We start from the raw sequence: 19045 nt of genomic DNA on the forward strand, positions 1-19045 counted from the left end.
TTTTGTGGTTTCAATTTACTGTGTCAATGTAAAGATGAAGTTTCTAAATGGAAGGTATAAATCTGAGGCTCTCAAGATGATGAATTATGGGGATGCGGGGGGGGGGGGGAGCTGGAGCTATACAGCATGTAGGGCATTTACCTTGCACATGGCCTCCCCAGGTTAGATTGCCAGCATCCTGTATGGTCCCCCCAAGCACCGTGAGGTGTAATTCCTGAGTGCAGAACCAGGAATAAACCCTGTGCATCTCCAGGTGTGACCCAAAAACACACACAAAAAAAGATGATGACTTGCCTTTAGATATTTTGAAGTCAAGTAGAAACAGCCAGAAATCTCCCCCAGAAAAGAGTTCTCCTGGGTCGAAAACATCATCATCTCTAGCGTGAGAAGATACAGAAAATAATGTTTCCATTTTATGCGAAGTTAAAGCAAGCCAGACATGATCTTGGAAAGTTTGTCAAAGGAAAGCATGGCTATAGGAAGGATAAGGTGACAACTGAGGCTTAGAGGTAAAATATACAAGAGAAACAAAGGTCAAGAAGTAGACGGTACAGTGGCAACCAGGTATACTAAGAAGAGCATTTTTTAAAAAATAAAATGCAATGAGACATCAAAAAATACCTTTTTAAATGTTTCAGAACAGGGATATAACTCAGTGATAGAGCATTTGCCTTACATTGTATGATGATCTGGGATTGATACTTAGCATTGCAAACAGCATTATTTTTTAATTTTTAATTTCTTTCTTGCTTGCTTCCTTGCTTGCTTGCTTGCTTTTTTTGTTTTTTGGGTCGCACCTGGCTATGTAAAGGGGTTATTTTTTATTTTTAAAAAGACTTATAATTTTACCTTTTTACCTGTGGTTTAAAAGGAAATCTAAAATATTTTAGAGTAAATATATTTGAGGAAGAATGAAATTCACAGGAACTACTTAGTGTTCTTAATGATACAGTAATCAGAATTTTTGAGGTTAACTGTATGGGTATTGCATAAATAATTTTTCCCCATTACGTGGGCTCTCTTTTTATCATGGGCACCATTTTTTCTAAGTTGCAGAGACTTCTTAGTTTAATGTAGTCTCATTTGTTTATCTTCACTTCCTCTTCCTTGGTCAGTGGTGTTTCATTCTAGAAGTTTCCATTAGCTTGAATGTCATGAAGGGATCTTCCCACATTTTTCTCCATAAATCTTAAGAATTCAGGTATGATATTGAGGTCTTTAATACATTTGATCTGACTTTGTGCCTGGCACTATAAAGAGGTCTGAGTTCATTTTTTTTTGCATGTTGCTGTCCAGTTTTCCCAGCACCAGTTGCTGAAGAGAGTTCCTAGCTCAACTTCATATTTCTTGAGCCGTTATGAAAGATTAGGTAATAATAATCTGAGGGCCAGCGTCAGGATATTTGACTATATTCCATTGTTCTGAGGCCTGTCTTTATATGAATGTCATGATATTTTGATTACTACAACTTTGTAGTAGGGTTTAAAGTTGGGGAAGATGTTCCCTTCTTCTTTTTACCAAATATTGCTTTAGCTCTTCATGGGAGTATATGGTTGTGTATGAGTTTCAAGAGTGTTTAATCAATTTCTTTGAAAAATATTATGGGTATCCTTATAGAATGTGCATTAAATCTTTATAGAGCTTTGGGGTGTATTGCCATTTTGATAGTACTAAATCTCTCAATCTATGAGCATGGGATGTGATTCCATTTCCTCATATACTCTCTTATTTCGTGAAGTTGTGTTTTGTAGGTTTTTTTTTTTTTTTTGGTATAGTTCCTTAACCTTTTTAGTTGATTCTAATATACTCGATTTTCTGAGGTATTATTGTGAATGGGATTGTTTTTCTCTATCTCTTTTTTTCTCTTTCATTATTAATATATGGGAAAGCCATGGAGTACCGGATATTGCTTTTGTAATATGCTACTTTACTAAACAAATCTGTTGTTCCCAGGTGCTTTTTTGTAGATTCTTTGGGATTTTCTAAGTATAGTATCATGTTGTCTCCAAATAGTAAAAGCTTGAGTTCTTCCTTTTTTATCTGGATGCCCTTGATATCTTTTTTTTAACGAAATCATATGGCAAGTACTTCAAGTACTATGTTGAATAGGAGTGGTGAGAGTGGGTAACTTGTTTTGTGCCTGATTGTATTCTGGGATTCTAGCTCATTGATTTCTGCTCCAAGCCTTTAGTTTTTCCCCATTGAGAATAAAGCTTGCTTTGGGTTTGTGGTAATTTGCTTTGACTATCTTGAGGAAAGTACTTTCAACTCCCATTTTGTTGAGAGTTTTTCATCATGAATAGGTGCTGGATGTCATCAAATGCTTTATCTACATATATTGATATGATCATATGACTATCTTTATTTTATTGAGATGGTGTATTCTGTTGATTGACTAGAGAATGTTAAGCCATTCTTGCATCCCCAAGATAAAACTACTTGGTCTTAGTGTGTGATCTTTTGTTGAGTTTCTGGATTCACTTTGCTGGTATTTTCTTGAGAATCTGTGTATCTGCATTCATCAAGGAAATAGGTCTGTAATTTTCTTTTTTTGTGGTGTCTCTGTCTGATTTGAGTACTAGGGTGATCTTTGCCTCATAGAAACTATTTGGGAGTATTTATGATTCTTCAATTTCCTGGAAAATCTTGAAAAATGTTGGCAGCATTTCCTCTTTAAAGGTTTGAAATATTTCACTATTGAATCCATCTGGGCCAGGGATTCTGTTTGGGGGGATACTTTTGACCATCATTTCAATTTCCTTAGTAATGATAGGTTCAAGTATTCCAAATCTTCTTGGTTCAGCGTTGGGAGGCAATTGGAATCCAAAAAATTATCAATTTATTCAAGATTCTCTCATTTCCTGCTGCAAAGTTTCTCAATATAATCTCTGATGATCCTATGGATTTCTGTAGTTTCTATTAGGATATGCCCATTTGCATTTCTTATTTGATTTATTAGAATGCTTTCTCTTTGTTAATTTGAGAGGTTTCTCGTGGTTTATTGATTTTATTTATTTTCTCAAAGAACCAGCTTTTGCTCTAATTGGTCTTTTGGATTGTATTTTGGGATTCTAGCTCATTGACGTCTGGTACAAGTTTTATTATTTCCTTCCTCCCGCCTAGTTTGGACTACTTTTGTTGGTCATTTTCCAAAATCTTGAGCTCTAATTAATTCATGTAGGCCCTCTCTTTCTTCCTGATGAATTCTTGCAGAGCTATACTCTTTCCTCTTAACGCTGCTTTTGCTGTGTCCCACAAGTTCTGGTAGCTAGTGTACTCATTCTCATTTGTTTCTGGAAACTTTTTATTTCCTCTTTGATTTATTCTCTAAGTCAACAGTTGTTCATTACTTCCCTTAAAGAAAATATTTCCTTGCTGAGCTTTAGTCTTTTTGATCTATTGAGAAGTGACAAAGTCGTATTGAAATCTCCAACTAGTATTGTGTTGCTATCAATGTTTTTCTTTAAGTCTATTAGAAATTGTTTTTAAGTATTTTGCTGGTCTGTCATGAGGAGAATCTACATTGAGGAGGGTGAGTTTTTTCTGATGCACAGATCCCATGATCATGAATAAATGACCTTCACTGTCTCTTATAACCTATAGCCTGAAATCCATGTGGTCTGATACTAGTATGGCCACTCCAGCTTTGTGGAGGTGTCATTTTCTTTCTTGAAGAATTGTTTTCCAGCCTTTGACTTTGAGCCCATGGTTGCTTTGATTGTTCAGAAGTTTTTCTTCAGGCAGCAGAATGTTGGGTTCAGTTTTATAACTCATCATCCCATTCTGTGCCTCTGAATTGGCACATTTAGTCCATTGACATTGAGAGAGATTGTTGTGATGGGGATTTGTGCTATCTTTATGTAGAATTTTTGTACTTGTGGGGATTGTCTTAGCTTAAAGTCGCCCTGTTAATTCTTCTTGCAACAACAATATGGAACACTTTACAAGTTTGCATGTCATCTCTGTGCAAGGACTATGCTAATCTATGTATCATTTCAATTTTAGTATATATGTCATCAAATATAGTATGAGTTAATTTTTCCATATTTTTCTCTACTTATTAATTTGAGGGTTGTCCTTACTCACTCCTATGGCAGACAGTGATTCCTAAGCAAGGTATGTATTTCAAAGCAGCTTGAATAGATAGACTTAGAACTTTAATGTCCCAGAAAGAAAAATATGGTTTTTACCATATTATCTTTTTCCATACCCAAGGCATCAGTTTTACAAAATAATTCTTTTGGAAGATAGTATATGAGTCTTGTTTAATGCCCTTCCCTGAAACCTTCATTAAGACCATTAAACTAGAGCCTTTTGCTGTTCTCACCTCAGTCCCTTGTACATCTCCAGGAAAAGGTGGATGGGGTTGTCTGCAATTTGACCACCTTGAATTTAAGTCGGATTTTTCTCCTGAATGAAGAGGTGAGGAGCATATTGATGATTTCATTCCACCTTATTACAAGTTCAACTTGAACGGAAGGTGAGACTCATGAGGCTCCTGTAAAGGACAGAAAAAAGGGTCTCAGTGAAGTTTAATGGCCAACACATATTAGCAACACAGATGACTCAAAGTAGCCTGTGTGCATCTTTGTGTATAGTGAGTTTCATATCTACTGAGAGTGATTCTCAGTCATAACACACAGGCAAAACAGCCCTGTAATTAAAAATCTAGTTCTCTGAGCAGAGTGGGGTCTCTGAGGTGATTGAACAAGTGTATAGTAATTTATTACTAAGCACATAAGTAGTTTGAATGATGTGTACTTTTCGATCTAAAATTAATTCCAAATATGTATAAAATGACAGTCTCCTGACCCCGCACCTGGCTTTCCTCACCTGGGTACCTTGGAGGGGGCGGGGTGAGTTTCCCTCACCTCCTGATTAGAGTCCCGGTAGCTGATGAACTCTGCTACCAGCTATAGGTACGCTTAAGACCACTCTCCCCAAGCTTGAAGGAGCCTCATGCATGAAGGAATTGGAAGCAGAACCTGTGTAAACACACAAAAAATAAAAGGCCGGTGGTCTGGCCGTTTCCCCACTCCACGAAGGTCAATGGCGATGGTCAGGAGATGGAAGGAAACGGGGGCCAGGCTGGTTGTTCTTAGCAGCAGGTTATTACATGGAAGAGATGTATGACATGGAGGCCTCAGGAAACCTCAAGCACGTGCGCGCACTGTGAGCCCGGAAGATTCCCTTATATAGATCATAGAACCTCTAAAAGGCACATTACAGTGAATTCATAAAAGGAGTTACAGAAAGAACATTGAGGCAGCAAACCATACATTGTTTCTTTACATCCACATTGTTTCCTTACATCAGCAGGCCAGTAATACTGGCCTCCAGAAAGAAGATACAAAGCCAAACTGAAACCTTTCACAAGCACTTTCACAAGCTGTAAGCACCTTGATTTGCATCCCAAAGACCAGCCTGGCTAGAGCTGGGAATCTATATCCCAAAGATCAGTCCTGACTAGCACCTGAGATCTGCAGATCTAAGACCAGCTAGGTTTCTGAGAGAAAAGGCAAACTGTCTCAATATACTGAAATCATTTACTGAAGGCAGTTTGAAGGGGAGAAACAGTCTCATCCAAGCTAGTCAGGACACACAGGAAAACAGCTTCTAGGAGGTGTTTCTCCTCTCCTTGTCCAACCAACATATAAGCATATATAATATTAATCATTTTGTATGAACACAGTAAGAAATGCATTGAGCTTATAGAATTGCTCTCCTAGGGCCATCTCAATCTCAGACTGCAGTGCTCAGGCCAGATATCTTTCCTATTCCTAGCAGCAGGGCCCCTAATGTCGTCGTTACTTTTGGATCATGACATCATTTGCCTATGATCCATCTCTTAACTTATAATTAAGAATCGTGGCACCTTGGCCTGGCCCATCGTGATGCCAGAGTAGCACATAACTTACCGGCTTGCCCTTGTTCCATCCAGTCCCACGTCGGGACCCTGCCCTTGGGGTACTAGGAAGTGAGGGCAACTGAGGCTTAAGTTGAGAAGGCAGATGCCCAGGAGTGAATAATATTCAAAGCCAATCAATTCCTAAGTTACAAAGCATATTAAGTAATTGTCTTCCTGTATCTATACAAAAGGACATTGCATGAAGGTAAACTGCTCAAAAGACATAAGGAGAGGAGGAAGGCAATATTAACTTACAGTATAGCTTCAGTGTCTAAGACGGAGGAGACGTTACAAATTGGTTGGGGAATAGAGCATAGAAGTGGTTACAGACAGAAAAAGTAATGGGAGTGTCTCGGGAGCACTGTGATGGGTGCAATTTGATAAATCTAAGCTCCGTATACTCCAACAGAACCCAGGTGTGTGGGAACGGGGGATGAGATCTCGAAAGCTGCTCAGATCAAGACTGGGCCCCCTCCATCAAGACCCACCATCTTCTAGTAGCTAAATGTTACAACCACGAACTGCCCCTGGAGCCATGTCATCCCATCAATGGCCAAGATCCAGAGACTGGATATTGTTGATAAGATAACAACTCTTATTTTCCAGCTCTCACTCTCAGAGAACCTGGTGGCTTCTGCGAGTATCTTGCCTGCATGGCAGAGTCTGTGTTTCTGGTCACTGTTTCTTTTGAGGTACAGAAGCTGCTTAATTTAAGATAGTACCCTTTGTTTATCTCTGTTTCCAGTTGCTTTGCAAGTGGAGTGTTATCTTTGAAGATACCTTTAACTTCAATGTCATGGAGGGATTTGCTGACCTTGTATTCAATGTACACGAGGGATTCTGGTCTTATTTTGAGGACTTTGACCCATTTTTATCTGACTTTTGTGCGTGGTGTTAGGTAGAGGTCTGAGCCATTTTTTTTTCCATGTAGCTGTCCAGTTTTTTCTGCACAGTTTGTTGAAGAAGACTCTCTTGCTCCACTTCACATTTCTTGCTTCCTTATCAAAGATTAGATGATTATATATTTGAGGGTGTGTGTCAGTATATTCAATCCTTTTCCAATGGTCTGCGGCTCTGCCTTTGTCCCAGTACCATGCTGTTCTCATTATTATCACTTCATAGTAGAGTTTGAGGTTGGGGAAGGTGATGCCTCCATCGTTTTTTCTCCAAGAATTGCTTTAGCTATTCGTGGGCGTTTGTTGTTCCATTCGAATTTTAGGAGTGCTTGATCAATTTCTTTGAAGAATGTCATGGGTATCTTTATAGGGATCACATTGAATTTGTACAATGCTTTGGGGAGTATTGCCATTTTGACAATGTTAATTCTCCCCTTCCATAAGCAGGAGATATGTTTCCATTTCCTCGTGTCCTTTGTTATTTCCTGTTGTATAGGTCCTTTACCTCCTTAGGTTAGCAGATTCCAAGGTTCTTGATTTTTCTGAGGCACGATTGTGAATGGAATTGTTTTTTCATGTCACTTTATTCTCTCTCATTATTTGCATATAAAAAAGCCATAGACTTTTGGGTATTGGTTTTATAGCCTGCAATTTTACTATGAAAGTCTATTGTTTCTAGGAACTTTTTTGGTAGAGGTTTTAGTATTCTTTAAATAGAGTATGATATCTGCTGTGAATAGTGAGAGCTTATTTCTACCTTTCATACATGAAAAATACTTAATATCTTTTTCTTGCCTTATTTCTATTGCAAGTACTTCCAGTACCACCTTGAACAGAAGTGCCAAAATTAACTTTTACTTAGCACTTTTTGTCTGTAAATTTCTATGCTAAGAACAGTGGAATAAACAGTGATATCTTAGTAATTTACAAGTAAATTATGAAGACAGATAATATAAAATAATTTCTTTGTACAAATTTCCAAAATGTGTAGCTTTTATTAAATACATTAAGAATAAATGGTAGATCTTGATTATACCCTGAAGATTATTTACTTGTTAGAAGTTACCTTTCTAAAATGCAATACAGTGACACATTTTGAAAATGTTGATTATTTGCTCATTAATTCAATGAATCTTTGTTAGTCTGGTGGTGCATTGCCTCCAGGAAGTCAACCTGAACCCTCAGGTGAGTGCATCAACAGTCTGATGGTGTCTTCATGCTTCCTGATAACCTCAAATGGCCACAGTGCCTCTGGCTGGATCCCAACACCTCAGGACTACTTTTCCCGAGAAATTAAACTCCCGAAAGATATGTGGGAACCATGTTCACAAACCACCCCTGGCTCAGTTATACAAGCTAATGGATTGTTCTTGTTTCAGAGACCCATAAACAAATCTTGAAAGAGATCAAAAGCCACAGTTAACCTTGGACCTGCAAAAGGCTGAACACACTAGGGTAAATTGGAGGGATGCAGGTTCGTTTGGTGCCCACCCAACCAGAACTCAGTGCAGCCACTTGCTCCCACAATCCAAAATCGCCACCATGCCCTCCTCTGGTTTCCACCGTCCCAGGATGGCTCTCACTGAAATATAACAGCTGAAAATTCGGATATGCGGGTTTTGTGACTGAAATCTCCAGGCTTTCTCTGGGTCACAATGGGCATCCCATCCCCACTGCCCTGTACTTATGGAAGCCTCAGCAGTCATTTCCATACCTCAAAGCTACTCCAGCCTTAGCTTCCTGATAAAAATACTAAATTCCTTGAACAAACCTGATGAAAAAACACGAGACCCATGATGCACAAAATAAATAGGAGACAGAGAGAAACAATTAAAGAGCCTGCCATAGAGACAGGCATGGGGTGTGGTTAGGGTGTTGAGGGATGGTTTTACGGAACCAGGAACATTGGTGGTGGGAAATGTACAATAGTGGACGGATGGATGTTGGATCATTGTATGACTGGAAGCAAATTATGAATAGATTTGTAATAGTCTATCTCACAGATATTGAATAAAACATTAAAAATAAATATCCTTCATTTGTACCTCAGACCACTGATAGAACATTAAAACCCAGCATATCTATTTTTGTGTTCTGTGTAGGAAAAATATGTTACTCACCTGTGTGCCAATAGCTTGAAGAATGCTATACCCTAAGATACATCCATGACTGTCAATAACATGAATAAAGTAATTGCAGCTATGTTATGTTTTAGAATCTGTTCATGAACAAGAAATCAAGTGGAGGAAGTGGAAAAGAGCATCAGTTTTGAATGGATAATGTTTATAATGTTTGAGGAGCATGCAAGGGAGACTAAAGATTTGGCATGAGAAGAGGGAAGAAGCAGAAGAGTGAAGTACTAATAAGTATCATGAGAAAAATGCAAGGGAGGACATTTCCTGGCAAGTGTCACACTTTGTTGAGATTTTGGTGAGGATAAGTATTAGAAAGTATCTTTCCCATTTAGTGGTAAAAAGGTAACTTTGATGGGTACTTGATCATTGTATAACTGAAACCCAAGCACAAAAATTTGTGAGTCTATAAAAAAAATAAAATAAAATAAAATTACTTTAAAAATTAGAATCTCCAAATGATACACAGTTACAAAGTTGCTCATAATTGAGTTTCAGGCATGTAATGTTCTAGCACCCTTCCAGTATAATGGGGGCATTTTTGAAGGAATATCCCTGGTGGGAAGACTAGGGCATCTGAATCTTAACACATTTCACCAAATATATGACCTCTTCTCACATGATATACCCTTTCTCCCCTGCTTCTTTGATTTATGTTTTCATAAAATATTTCCTTGTGAACATCACCTCAAGTGAGGGTCCCTATTTAAGACAAGTACATATTTCTGGGGCATTACATATTTTTCGGTTGCTGGGAGAGTCTCTATAGCAATGCTCAGGAGGTGTGGGGGCCCCACATACAATTCTCAGAAAATGTGGTCATGGTGCTTGGGGTCCTCCTATGCTATACAGCCTTTGATACTTTGGCAATCAGGTGGTGCTGGGAGTCAAACTGAGAGCATGTGAGACAAGTTCCATAAGCACTACACTATCTCCTGCGGCCCTGGGTATTAGATTGATGTCAGCATTCAAGGTCCACCCTTTTGTCAGAAAGCAGAAACTTGTGCAGGAGAAAGTGGAAGAGACCTTAGGGTATAGCTAGGTTGACTGAGTAGATGGTGGTAGCATTAAGATTGGAACATAAAGTAAAAATAAAACAAGCGAAATATCTAACAATAGCAAAGAGGGCTATAGTACTAAAAAAATTAGAAACAGGCACATTGGCAATTAGTTTTAAAAAGCATCAAGGAGAGTATATAGTATTGTGAGTGAACAAATCTACTCTATGGATTTTTCTCATCCTTGAAATGGAAAAGGACAATGTGTTACAGTTACAAATTTACAAATAAGATATATACCATCTATTTCTGCTGTGTACCTGTGCTTTACGAAGTTATATTCTAATTTTATATTTAATTTAATGATTAAAACAGTATTTGCCAACTTTAAACTTTTAATGGAATGTTTTATTAAAAATGTTTTTTAAAAATTTTTTAAAAAATTTTTATTAAAATATTATTTAAATGTATTTTCAAAGATGTCACGCCAATGGCCGAGCAAGTGAAAACAGAGATAGATGAATGGGACTATCTTAAACTAAGAAACTTCTGCACCTCCAAAGAAACAGTGACCAAAATATAAAGACAGTCTACAGAATGGGAAAGGATATTCACCGAATACACATCTGACAAGGGGTTGATATCCAGGATATACAAAATACTGGTTGAACTCCACAAGAAGAAAACATCCAACCCCATGAAAAAAATGGGGCAATGAAATGAACAGAAACTCTCTCAAAGAAGAAATCCGAATGGCAAAAGAGCACAAGAGAAAATGTTCTACATCATTAATCATCAGGGAGATGCAGATCAAAACCACAATGAGATACCATCTCAAACCTCAGAAACTGGACCACATTCAAAAGAATAAAAGCAACCGATGCTGGCGCGGATGTGGCGAGATAGGGACACTCCTTCACAGTTGGTGGGAATGCCGACTAGTTCAGCCCTTTTGGAAAACAGTATGGACGTTTCTCAAAAAATTAGAAATTGAGCTCCAATTTGACCCAGCGACACCACTCCTGGGAATATAACCCAGAGAGGTATAAATGTGTAGTCGAAGTGACATCTGCACTTGTTTGTTCATTGCAGCACCTTTTACAATAGCCAGAAACTGGAAGAAACCTGAGTGCCCAAGAACAGATGACTGGTTAAAGAAACTTTGGTACATCTACACAATGGAGTACTATGTAGCTCTTAGAAAAGATGAAGTCATGAAATTTACATACAAGTGGTACAACATGCAAAGTATCATGCTAAGTGAAAAGAGTCAGAAAGAGAGGGATAGACAGAAAGATTGTATTCAACTGGGGGATATAAAATAACAAAATATGAGATTATTACCCAAGAATAGCTGAGATCAACAACAGGAGGATTACTCCATAGCCTAGAGGCCAGCCGGGTATTCTAGGGGAAAGGGCAGTTCAGGTAGAGAAAAGATCACCAAATGAAGGGTGTTTGGAGGATCTTCCTAGGAGGGGAGATGCATGTTAAAAGTAGACTATGGACTGAACATGTTTGCCACTCAATGCCTCTTTTGCAGACCACAAAATCCCAAAGAAGAGAGAGAACAAAAGGGAATGCCCTGCCAAAAAGGCAGGGTGAGGCGGTGGGGGGGGATATTATCCATAGTGGTGGAAAATGGGTACTCGTGGAGGGATGGGTATTTGATCATTGTATGACCGAAACCCAAGCACAAAGATTCGTAAATCTACAACTGTACATCATGGTGCGTCACTATTAAAAAATTTTTTTAAATGTTATTAAAAAAAGATACATATGGGGCAAAGAGCTAGTGCAGTGTGTAGAGGGTGTTTACATTGTATGCAGCTAATCTGAGTTAAATCCCCAGAACTCTGAGCCTGCCAGAAGTAATTCTGGATAGAAAATCAGAAGTGAGCCCGGAGCACATCTAGGTGCAATCCCCTCCCCACAAAAAAGGAAGAAAAGAAAAGAAAACATATAACTGATTCTTGAGTAAAATAGAGATTAAGGGTGCTAACTACTATATAACGTTTGAAAACCCCCAAATTTAATAGCAAGTCTGCTATTGACCCACAAGATGTTTTATTAATAGTATTTACTTACATTGTCTGCTAGTGGTGCTATATGTGGTCTGTAAATCTGTAAATTTGATACAATTAAAAAATTTATAATGGATTTTATAATAGACTTTATAATACATTTGTATTTTGTGTTTAGTAAGTGACAAATTATATCTCTACTTTGAGGGTTATTTGAGCCATAGTATGTGGTGCTTGAGACTTCTGACTCTGTGCTCAATGGTCATTTCTGGTGGTGCCAGCCATTAATTTGGGTTGACTCTGCATGGTACGTGCTTTAACCCCTATACTAAGTCTGGGGTCCAATCAAATCAATTATCTGCATATATTTTATACATGCATGCCATAATTTTCTTAGATTTTTGATTATTCTAGGATATACTTATCATCTTTAATTATTCCACATCAATACCAATGTCCAAAAATGTTTCAAAATATAATTATTGAAAAAAATCATATAGAAGTTCAAATTTGTGTTGTTTGTGAGATAACTATATTAAGAAGAAATAGAGAACCAGCCCCTAGAAAGCCGGTTTTCAACCCCTGATCTGCGTGGGACGGGCACAGAGGCCCAGCTCTGGGCAACAAAGCTGAATGGCTCCAATTCCAAACAGGAGACGTTCCCAACTCCTCTCCAGTGCCAGGGAATCTTTCCGGAGCCGCGGCCGCGTGGGAAATATTTTCCCACTACGTATGCCATAGGAACCATAAGCTACCTTCTTAAATGGAAACTTCTCTATTTTAGCTCAGCCACTAGAAAAACAGTAGCCAATAACTCATAAGCCTATCTTAACTCACACTGCATATCAAGCAGAATAGTAAGTGAACGTGAATGACTAAACCACACCTCTCACAATGGTAAAGCAACGCAAAAGCCCACCAAACTTTCATATTGAAGAGTCTAGCCCAGATGACACCAACAGTACTGTAGTGTTAGACAACCTCTCTGACAAGGAATTCAGAAGGGAGCTACTTAGGATGCTTAGGGAATTAAAAGAAACAATGGAGAGCAATGCCAATAGAAGACAAGAGGATCTGAAGACAGAAATGAGGAACATGCAATCAGAAATGTCAGACCTGAAAAATCTCATAGGCGAATTGAAAAGCTCAGTGGAAGGCCTCAGCCGCAGAGTTAGAGCGGCTGAGAACAGAATCAGTGAGCTCGAAGATGAAGTTCAGAGACTCTCCAGGAAAGAGCAGAAAATGGAAAAGAGACTCACAATTCGGGAACAGATGGCAAGAGAAGATCGTGATGAAGCCAAGAGGGGTAACATAAGAATTATTGGAGTCGCAGAGGTACAGGAAGAAAACCTCGATGAAGAAGAAACTGTCAAAGAAATCATTGCTACAACATTTCCAGAGCTGAAGAAAACTTGTGACCACATTCAGGAGGCCCGAAGGGTACCAGCTAGAAGAAATCCGAATAAAATACCCCAAGACACATTCTGATCAAAATGACCAAATCCTTAGACTGAGACAAAATTCTGAAAGCAGCAAGATCGAAGAAAGAAATCTCTTACAAAGGAGCATCCTTAAAGTTCACAGCTGATTTTTCTGATGAAACCTTCATGGCCCGAAAACAGTGGTGGGACATAGTAAAAAAACTCAATGAAATAAATGCCTCCCCCAAAATTCTTTACCCAGCGAGACTCTCATTCATAATAGAAGGAACAACACGCAGTTTCACAGACAAACAACAGCTCAGGAACTTCATAGACTCAAAACCATGGTTACAAGAACAACTAAATGGGCTACTTTAAGGCAAGAAAGGCCCCTCAAATACACCAAATTTTAACAGAACAATGGGACAAAATCCCATAACAATAATCTCTCTCAATGTCAATGGGCTAAACACACCAATTAAAAGACATAGAGTGGCAGGATGGATTAGAAAATTGAACCCAACATTCTGCTGCCTGCAAGAAACGCATCTCAATAGTCAAAGCAAACACAGACTCAGAGTCAAAGGCTGGAAAACAATCCTACAGGTAAACAGCTCCCATAAAAAAGCTGGGGTAGCCATCCTTATATCAGACCACATCGATTTCAGAGTGAGGAAGGTCATAAGAGACAGTGAAGGCCATTTCTTATTGATCAAAGGATCTGTACAACAGGAAGAACTTACAATAATAAATGTATATGCACCTAATGAGAGACCAGCAAAGTACTTAAAACAACTACTCATAGATTTGGAAAAAGACATCAATAGCAACACAATACTAGTGGGAGACTTCAACACTGCTTTGTCACCTCTTGATAGATCAACCAGACGCAAGCTTCGCAAGGACACATTTCATTTGAGGGAAACAATGGAAGAAAGGGACTTAGTAGATATATACAGGACACTTCATCCACAGAAACCTGAATACACATTCTTCTCAAGCGTACATGGAGCATTCTCCAAGATAGACCACATGCTGAGCCACAAAACATGCCTCCATAAAATTAAGAAGGTAGAGATTGTATCAACAATCTTCTCAGACCATAATACGCTGAAATTAGAAGTAAATCACACACAAAAACAGAAAACTAAATCAAACACCTGGATATTAAACAGTGCACTATTGAACAACGAGTGGATTAGACAGGAAATCAAAGAGGAAATCAAAAGATTCCTAGAAACGAATGAAAATGAGAACATGAGTTACCAAAACTTATGGGACACAGCAAAGGCTGTGTTAAGAGGAAAGTTTATAGCTCTACAAGCATTCCTCAGGAAGGATGAGTGAGCACACATAAGTAACCTAACCTCACAGTTTAAGAGCTTGGAGAAGGACCAAAAAAAGGAGCACAACCCGAACAGGAGAAAGGAAACAATAAAACTCAGAGCAGAGATTAACGAGATGGAAACCCAAAAAACAATCCGAAAGATCAATGAAACCAAAAGCTGGTTCTTCGAGAAAATTAATAAGATCGATAAGCCTCTAGCAAAACTCACAAAGAAAGGGAGAGAGAAAACCCTAATAAACCGAATCAGAAATGAAAAGGGGGTCATTACAACAGAAACCACAGAAATTCAGAGGATCCTCAGGGAGTACTTTGAGAAGCTTTATGCCACGGCACATCAAAACCTCGAGGAAATGGATAAATTCCTAGACTCCTACAGACTCCCAAGGCTGAACCAAGAAGACCTGGAATACCTGAACAGACCTATCACCATCAAGGAAATTGAAATGGTAATAAAAAGTCTCCCCAAGCACAAAAGTCCTGGCCTGGATGGATTCACTAGTGAATTCTTCCAAGTCTTTAAAGAGGACTTACTCCCAATGCTCTTTAAACTTTTCCACGAAATTGAAATATCAAAAACACTTCCGAACAGTTTCTATGATGCAAATATCACACTGATAACAAAAGCAGACAGATATACCACAAAGAAAGAGAATTACAGGCCGATATCCCTGATGAACACAGATGCAAAGATCCTCAACAAACTACTAGCAAATAGAATCCAACTACTCATCAAAAAGATCATACACCATGACCAAGTAGGATTCATCCCAGGGATGCAAGGATGGTTTAACATTCGGAAATCAATCAACATAATCCACCGTATCAACAAAAGAAAAGATAAAAAGCATATGATCATATCAATAGATGCAGAGAAAGCATTTGATAAGATCCAGCACCCCTTTATGATGAAAACCCTAGCCAAAATGGGTATAGAGGGGACCTTCCTCAACATAATTAAAGCCATCTTCCACAAGCCTACAGCAAGCATCATCCTCAATGGGGAAAAACTGAGAGCCTTCCCTCTAAGATCAGGGACGAGACAGGGATGCTCACTCTCTCCACTGCTGTTCAATATAGTACTGGGAGTACTTGCAATAGCGATTAGGCAGGAAAAAGATATTAAGGGCATTCAGGTAGGAAAGGAAGAAATCAAGCTCTCACTATTCGCAGATGATATGATACTCTACTTAGAGAACCCAATAACTTCCACCAAAAAACTCCTAGAAACAATAGACTCGTATAGTAAAGTTGCAGGTTATAAAATCAATACCCAAAAGTCCATGGCTTTCCTATACGCAAACAGTGATAGAGAAGAAAGCAACATGAAAAAAAAAATCCCATTCACAATTGTGCCCCAGAAAATCAAGTACCTAGGAATCAGCTTAACTAAGGAAGTAAAGGACTTGTACAAAGGAAACTACAAAACGCTACTTCAGGAAATAACAGAGGACATGAGGAAATGGAAAGATATCCCCTGCTCATGGGTCGGGAGACTTAACATTGTCAAAATGGCAATACTACCGAAAGCATTGTATAAATTCAATGCAATCCCTATAAGGATACCCATGACATTCTTCAAAGAAATGGAGCAAACACTCCTGAAATTTATATGGAACAATAAGCCCCCACGAATAGCTAAAGCAATTCTTGGGAAAAAGAAAATGGGAGGAATCAACCTCCTGAACTTCAAACTGTACTACAAAGCAGTAATAATTAAAACAGCATGGTACTGGAACAAAGGCAGAACTGCAGACCAATGGAACAGGGTTGAATACACTGACATCTCCCCTCAATCATATGCTCATCTAATCTTTGATCAAGGTGCAAGTAATGTGAAGTGGAGTAAGGGAAGCCTCTTTAATAAATTGTGTTGGCATCACTGGACGGCTACATGCAAAAAAATAGGCTCAGAACTCTGCCTAACACCATGTACAAAAGTAAGCTCAAAATGGATTAAAGACCTCAACATCAGACCAGAAACCATAAGGTACATTGAAGATAAAGTTGGCAAAACCCTCCATGACATTGAAGCTAATGGTATCTTCAAAGGTGCCACGCCACTGGCCGAGCAAGTGAAAATAGAGATAGATAAATGGGACTATCTTAAACTAAGAAGCTTCTGCACCTCCAAAGAAACAATGACCAAAATACAAAGACAGTCTACAGAATGGGAAAGGATATTCACCGAATACACATCTGACAAGGGGTTGATATCCAGGATATACAAAATACTGTTTAAACTCCACAAGAAGAAAACATCCAACCCCATCCAAAAATGGGGCAATGAAATGAACAGAAATTTTCTCAAAGAAGAAATCAGAATGGCAAAAAAGCACATGAGAAAATGCTCTACATCATTAATCATCAGGGAGATGCATATCAAAACCACAATGAGATACCATCTCACACCTCAGAGACTGGCCCACATTCAAAAGAACAAAAGCAACTGATGCTGGTGTGGATGTGGCGAGAAAGGGACACTCCTTCATTGTTGGTGGGAATGTCCACTGGTTCAGCCCTTCTGGAAAACAGTATGGACGATTCTCAAAAAATTAAAAATTGAGCTCCCATTTGACCCAGCAATACCACTCCTGGGAATATATCCCAGAGAGGTACAAATGTGTAGTCGAAGTGACATCTGCACTTGTTTGTTCATTGCAGCACTCTTTACAATAGCCAGAAACTGGAAGAAACCTGAATGCCCAAGAACAGATGACTGGTTAAAGAAACTTTGGTACATCTACACAATGGAGTACTATGTAGCTGTTAGAAAGATGAAGTCATGAAATTTACATACAAGTGGTACAATATGGAAAGTATCATGCTAAGCAAAATGAGTCAGAAAGAGAGTGATAGACATTGAAAGATTGCATTCTTTTGGGGGATATAAAGTAACAAAGTATGAGATTAATACCCAAGAATAGCTGAGATCAGCACCAGGAGGATTACTCCATAACTTAGAGGCCAGCCGGGTATCCTAGAGGAAAGGGCAGTTCAGATAGAGAAGGGAGCACCAAATAAAGGATGTTTGGAGGATTCTCCCAGGACGGGAGATGCATGTCGAAAGTAGACTATGGACTGAACATGTTTGCCACTCAATGCCTCTTTTGTGGACCACAACACCCAAAAGGAGAGAGAGAACACAGGGGATTGCCCTGCCACAGAGACAGGGGGGATGGGGGGATGGGGGTGTGAAGGGTATTATGCATGGTGGTGGAAAATGGGCACTGGTGGAGGTATGGGTATCTGATCATTGTATAACTGAAACCAAAGCACAAAAAATTGTAAATCTTCAACTGTAAAAAAAAATTAAATAAAATAAAGGGGAAAAATAAAAAGAAGAAATAGAACCACAAGAAACATACAAGTAAAATGAAGGTACATTTCTTTGGAGTCTTTAAATTATGTATTTATATTAGTATATATACAAGTATAATTTTTAAAAAATAAATTTCAGTGACAATAAAATTTTTGAGTTTTTTATAATTGTAATGTTGTACTGCTAAGTCTATATTTATGTGAACATTTATATATATATTTGTCTATTTTTCTGATTGTTTACTTAAGATCTGTAGTTAAAAGCTAACTTACTGATGACAGGGTATGTGGCTCAGGGCTAAAGCACTTGGCTTGCATGTATAAAACTTTGGGTTGGCCTCCTGCAAGGCAAATGCCCTACCCACTGTGCTGTAAACGTTATATAAAATATACTAATAATAAGACCTAATGATGTTGGTGAACAGTGCAATATAAATGATTACTTAGTAATTTTCTTGATTTATTAATGAAATATGTAAGCTCTTGAGTATAATGGGAGTATTTTTCTAACGTAAGAGTCTGAGGAAGGTGAAACTGTTATAACTGTACTGTAGGATTCCATTTCCCTAGCCTGCTTCATTCTACATCTCTCTATATCCAATCCGGTATTCTTCTTGGAAATCTGACCTCCTTATTGGCTAGCCTCAACCTTTCAACTGCCTATTTTATGACATCATTCTCTCATCAAACCAACCAACAACTGGTAGAATCTTGAAGTTCCCATGCAGGTGTTTGTAAACAAATTTGAATCATCATGTCAAGTGACCAGTGACCAATAGCTGGAATGGTGGGTTTCACTTTAGGTACCAGATGGTTAACTTAGACAAACACTGAAATGCCATACATATTTTATTTATTCTAATATATTTTTAACAAATTGAAGCGATGCATCATAGTTAATTGGTTGTTAATAAAAGTTATGAAGTTTGAAATGCTGTGGTTGTTTTGGGGAGAGGCCGGGGGTTGAAGGATGGCATGGGAAAGAATAGGAAGTTATAGA

At 38.4% G+C, this 19045-nt stretch overlaps 1 pseudogene; it reads right to left on the minus strand.

Moving 5' to 3' along the window:
- Positions 1–3925: 3925 nt before the first annotated feature.
- LOC130025820 (uncharacterized) lies at positions 3926–4024 on the minus strand (annotated as a pseudogene).
- Between the last annotated feature and the right edge of the window lie 15021 nt (positions 4025–19045).

The sequence above is a fragment of the Sorex fumeus genome, unplaced genomic scaffold (assembly GCF_029834395.1).
Source record: "Sorex fumeus unplaced genomic scaffold, SorFum_2.1 ptg000032l, whole genome shotgun sequence".
In the NCBI taxonomy this organism is placed as follows: Eukaryota; Metazoa; Chordata; class Mammalia; order Eulipotyphla; family Soricidae; genus Sorex; species Sorex fumeus.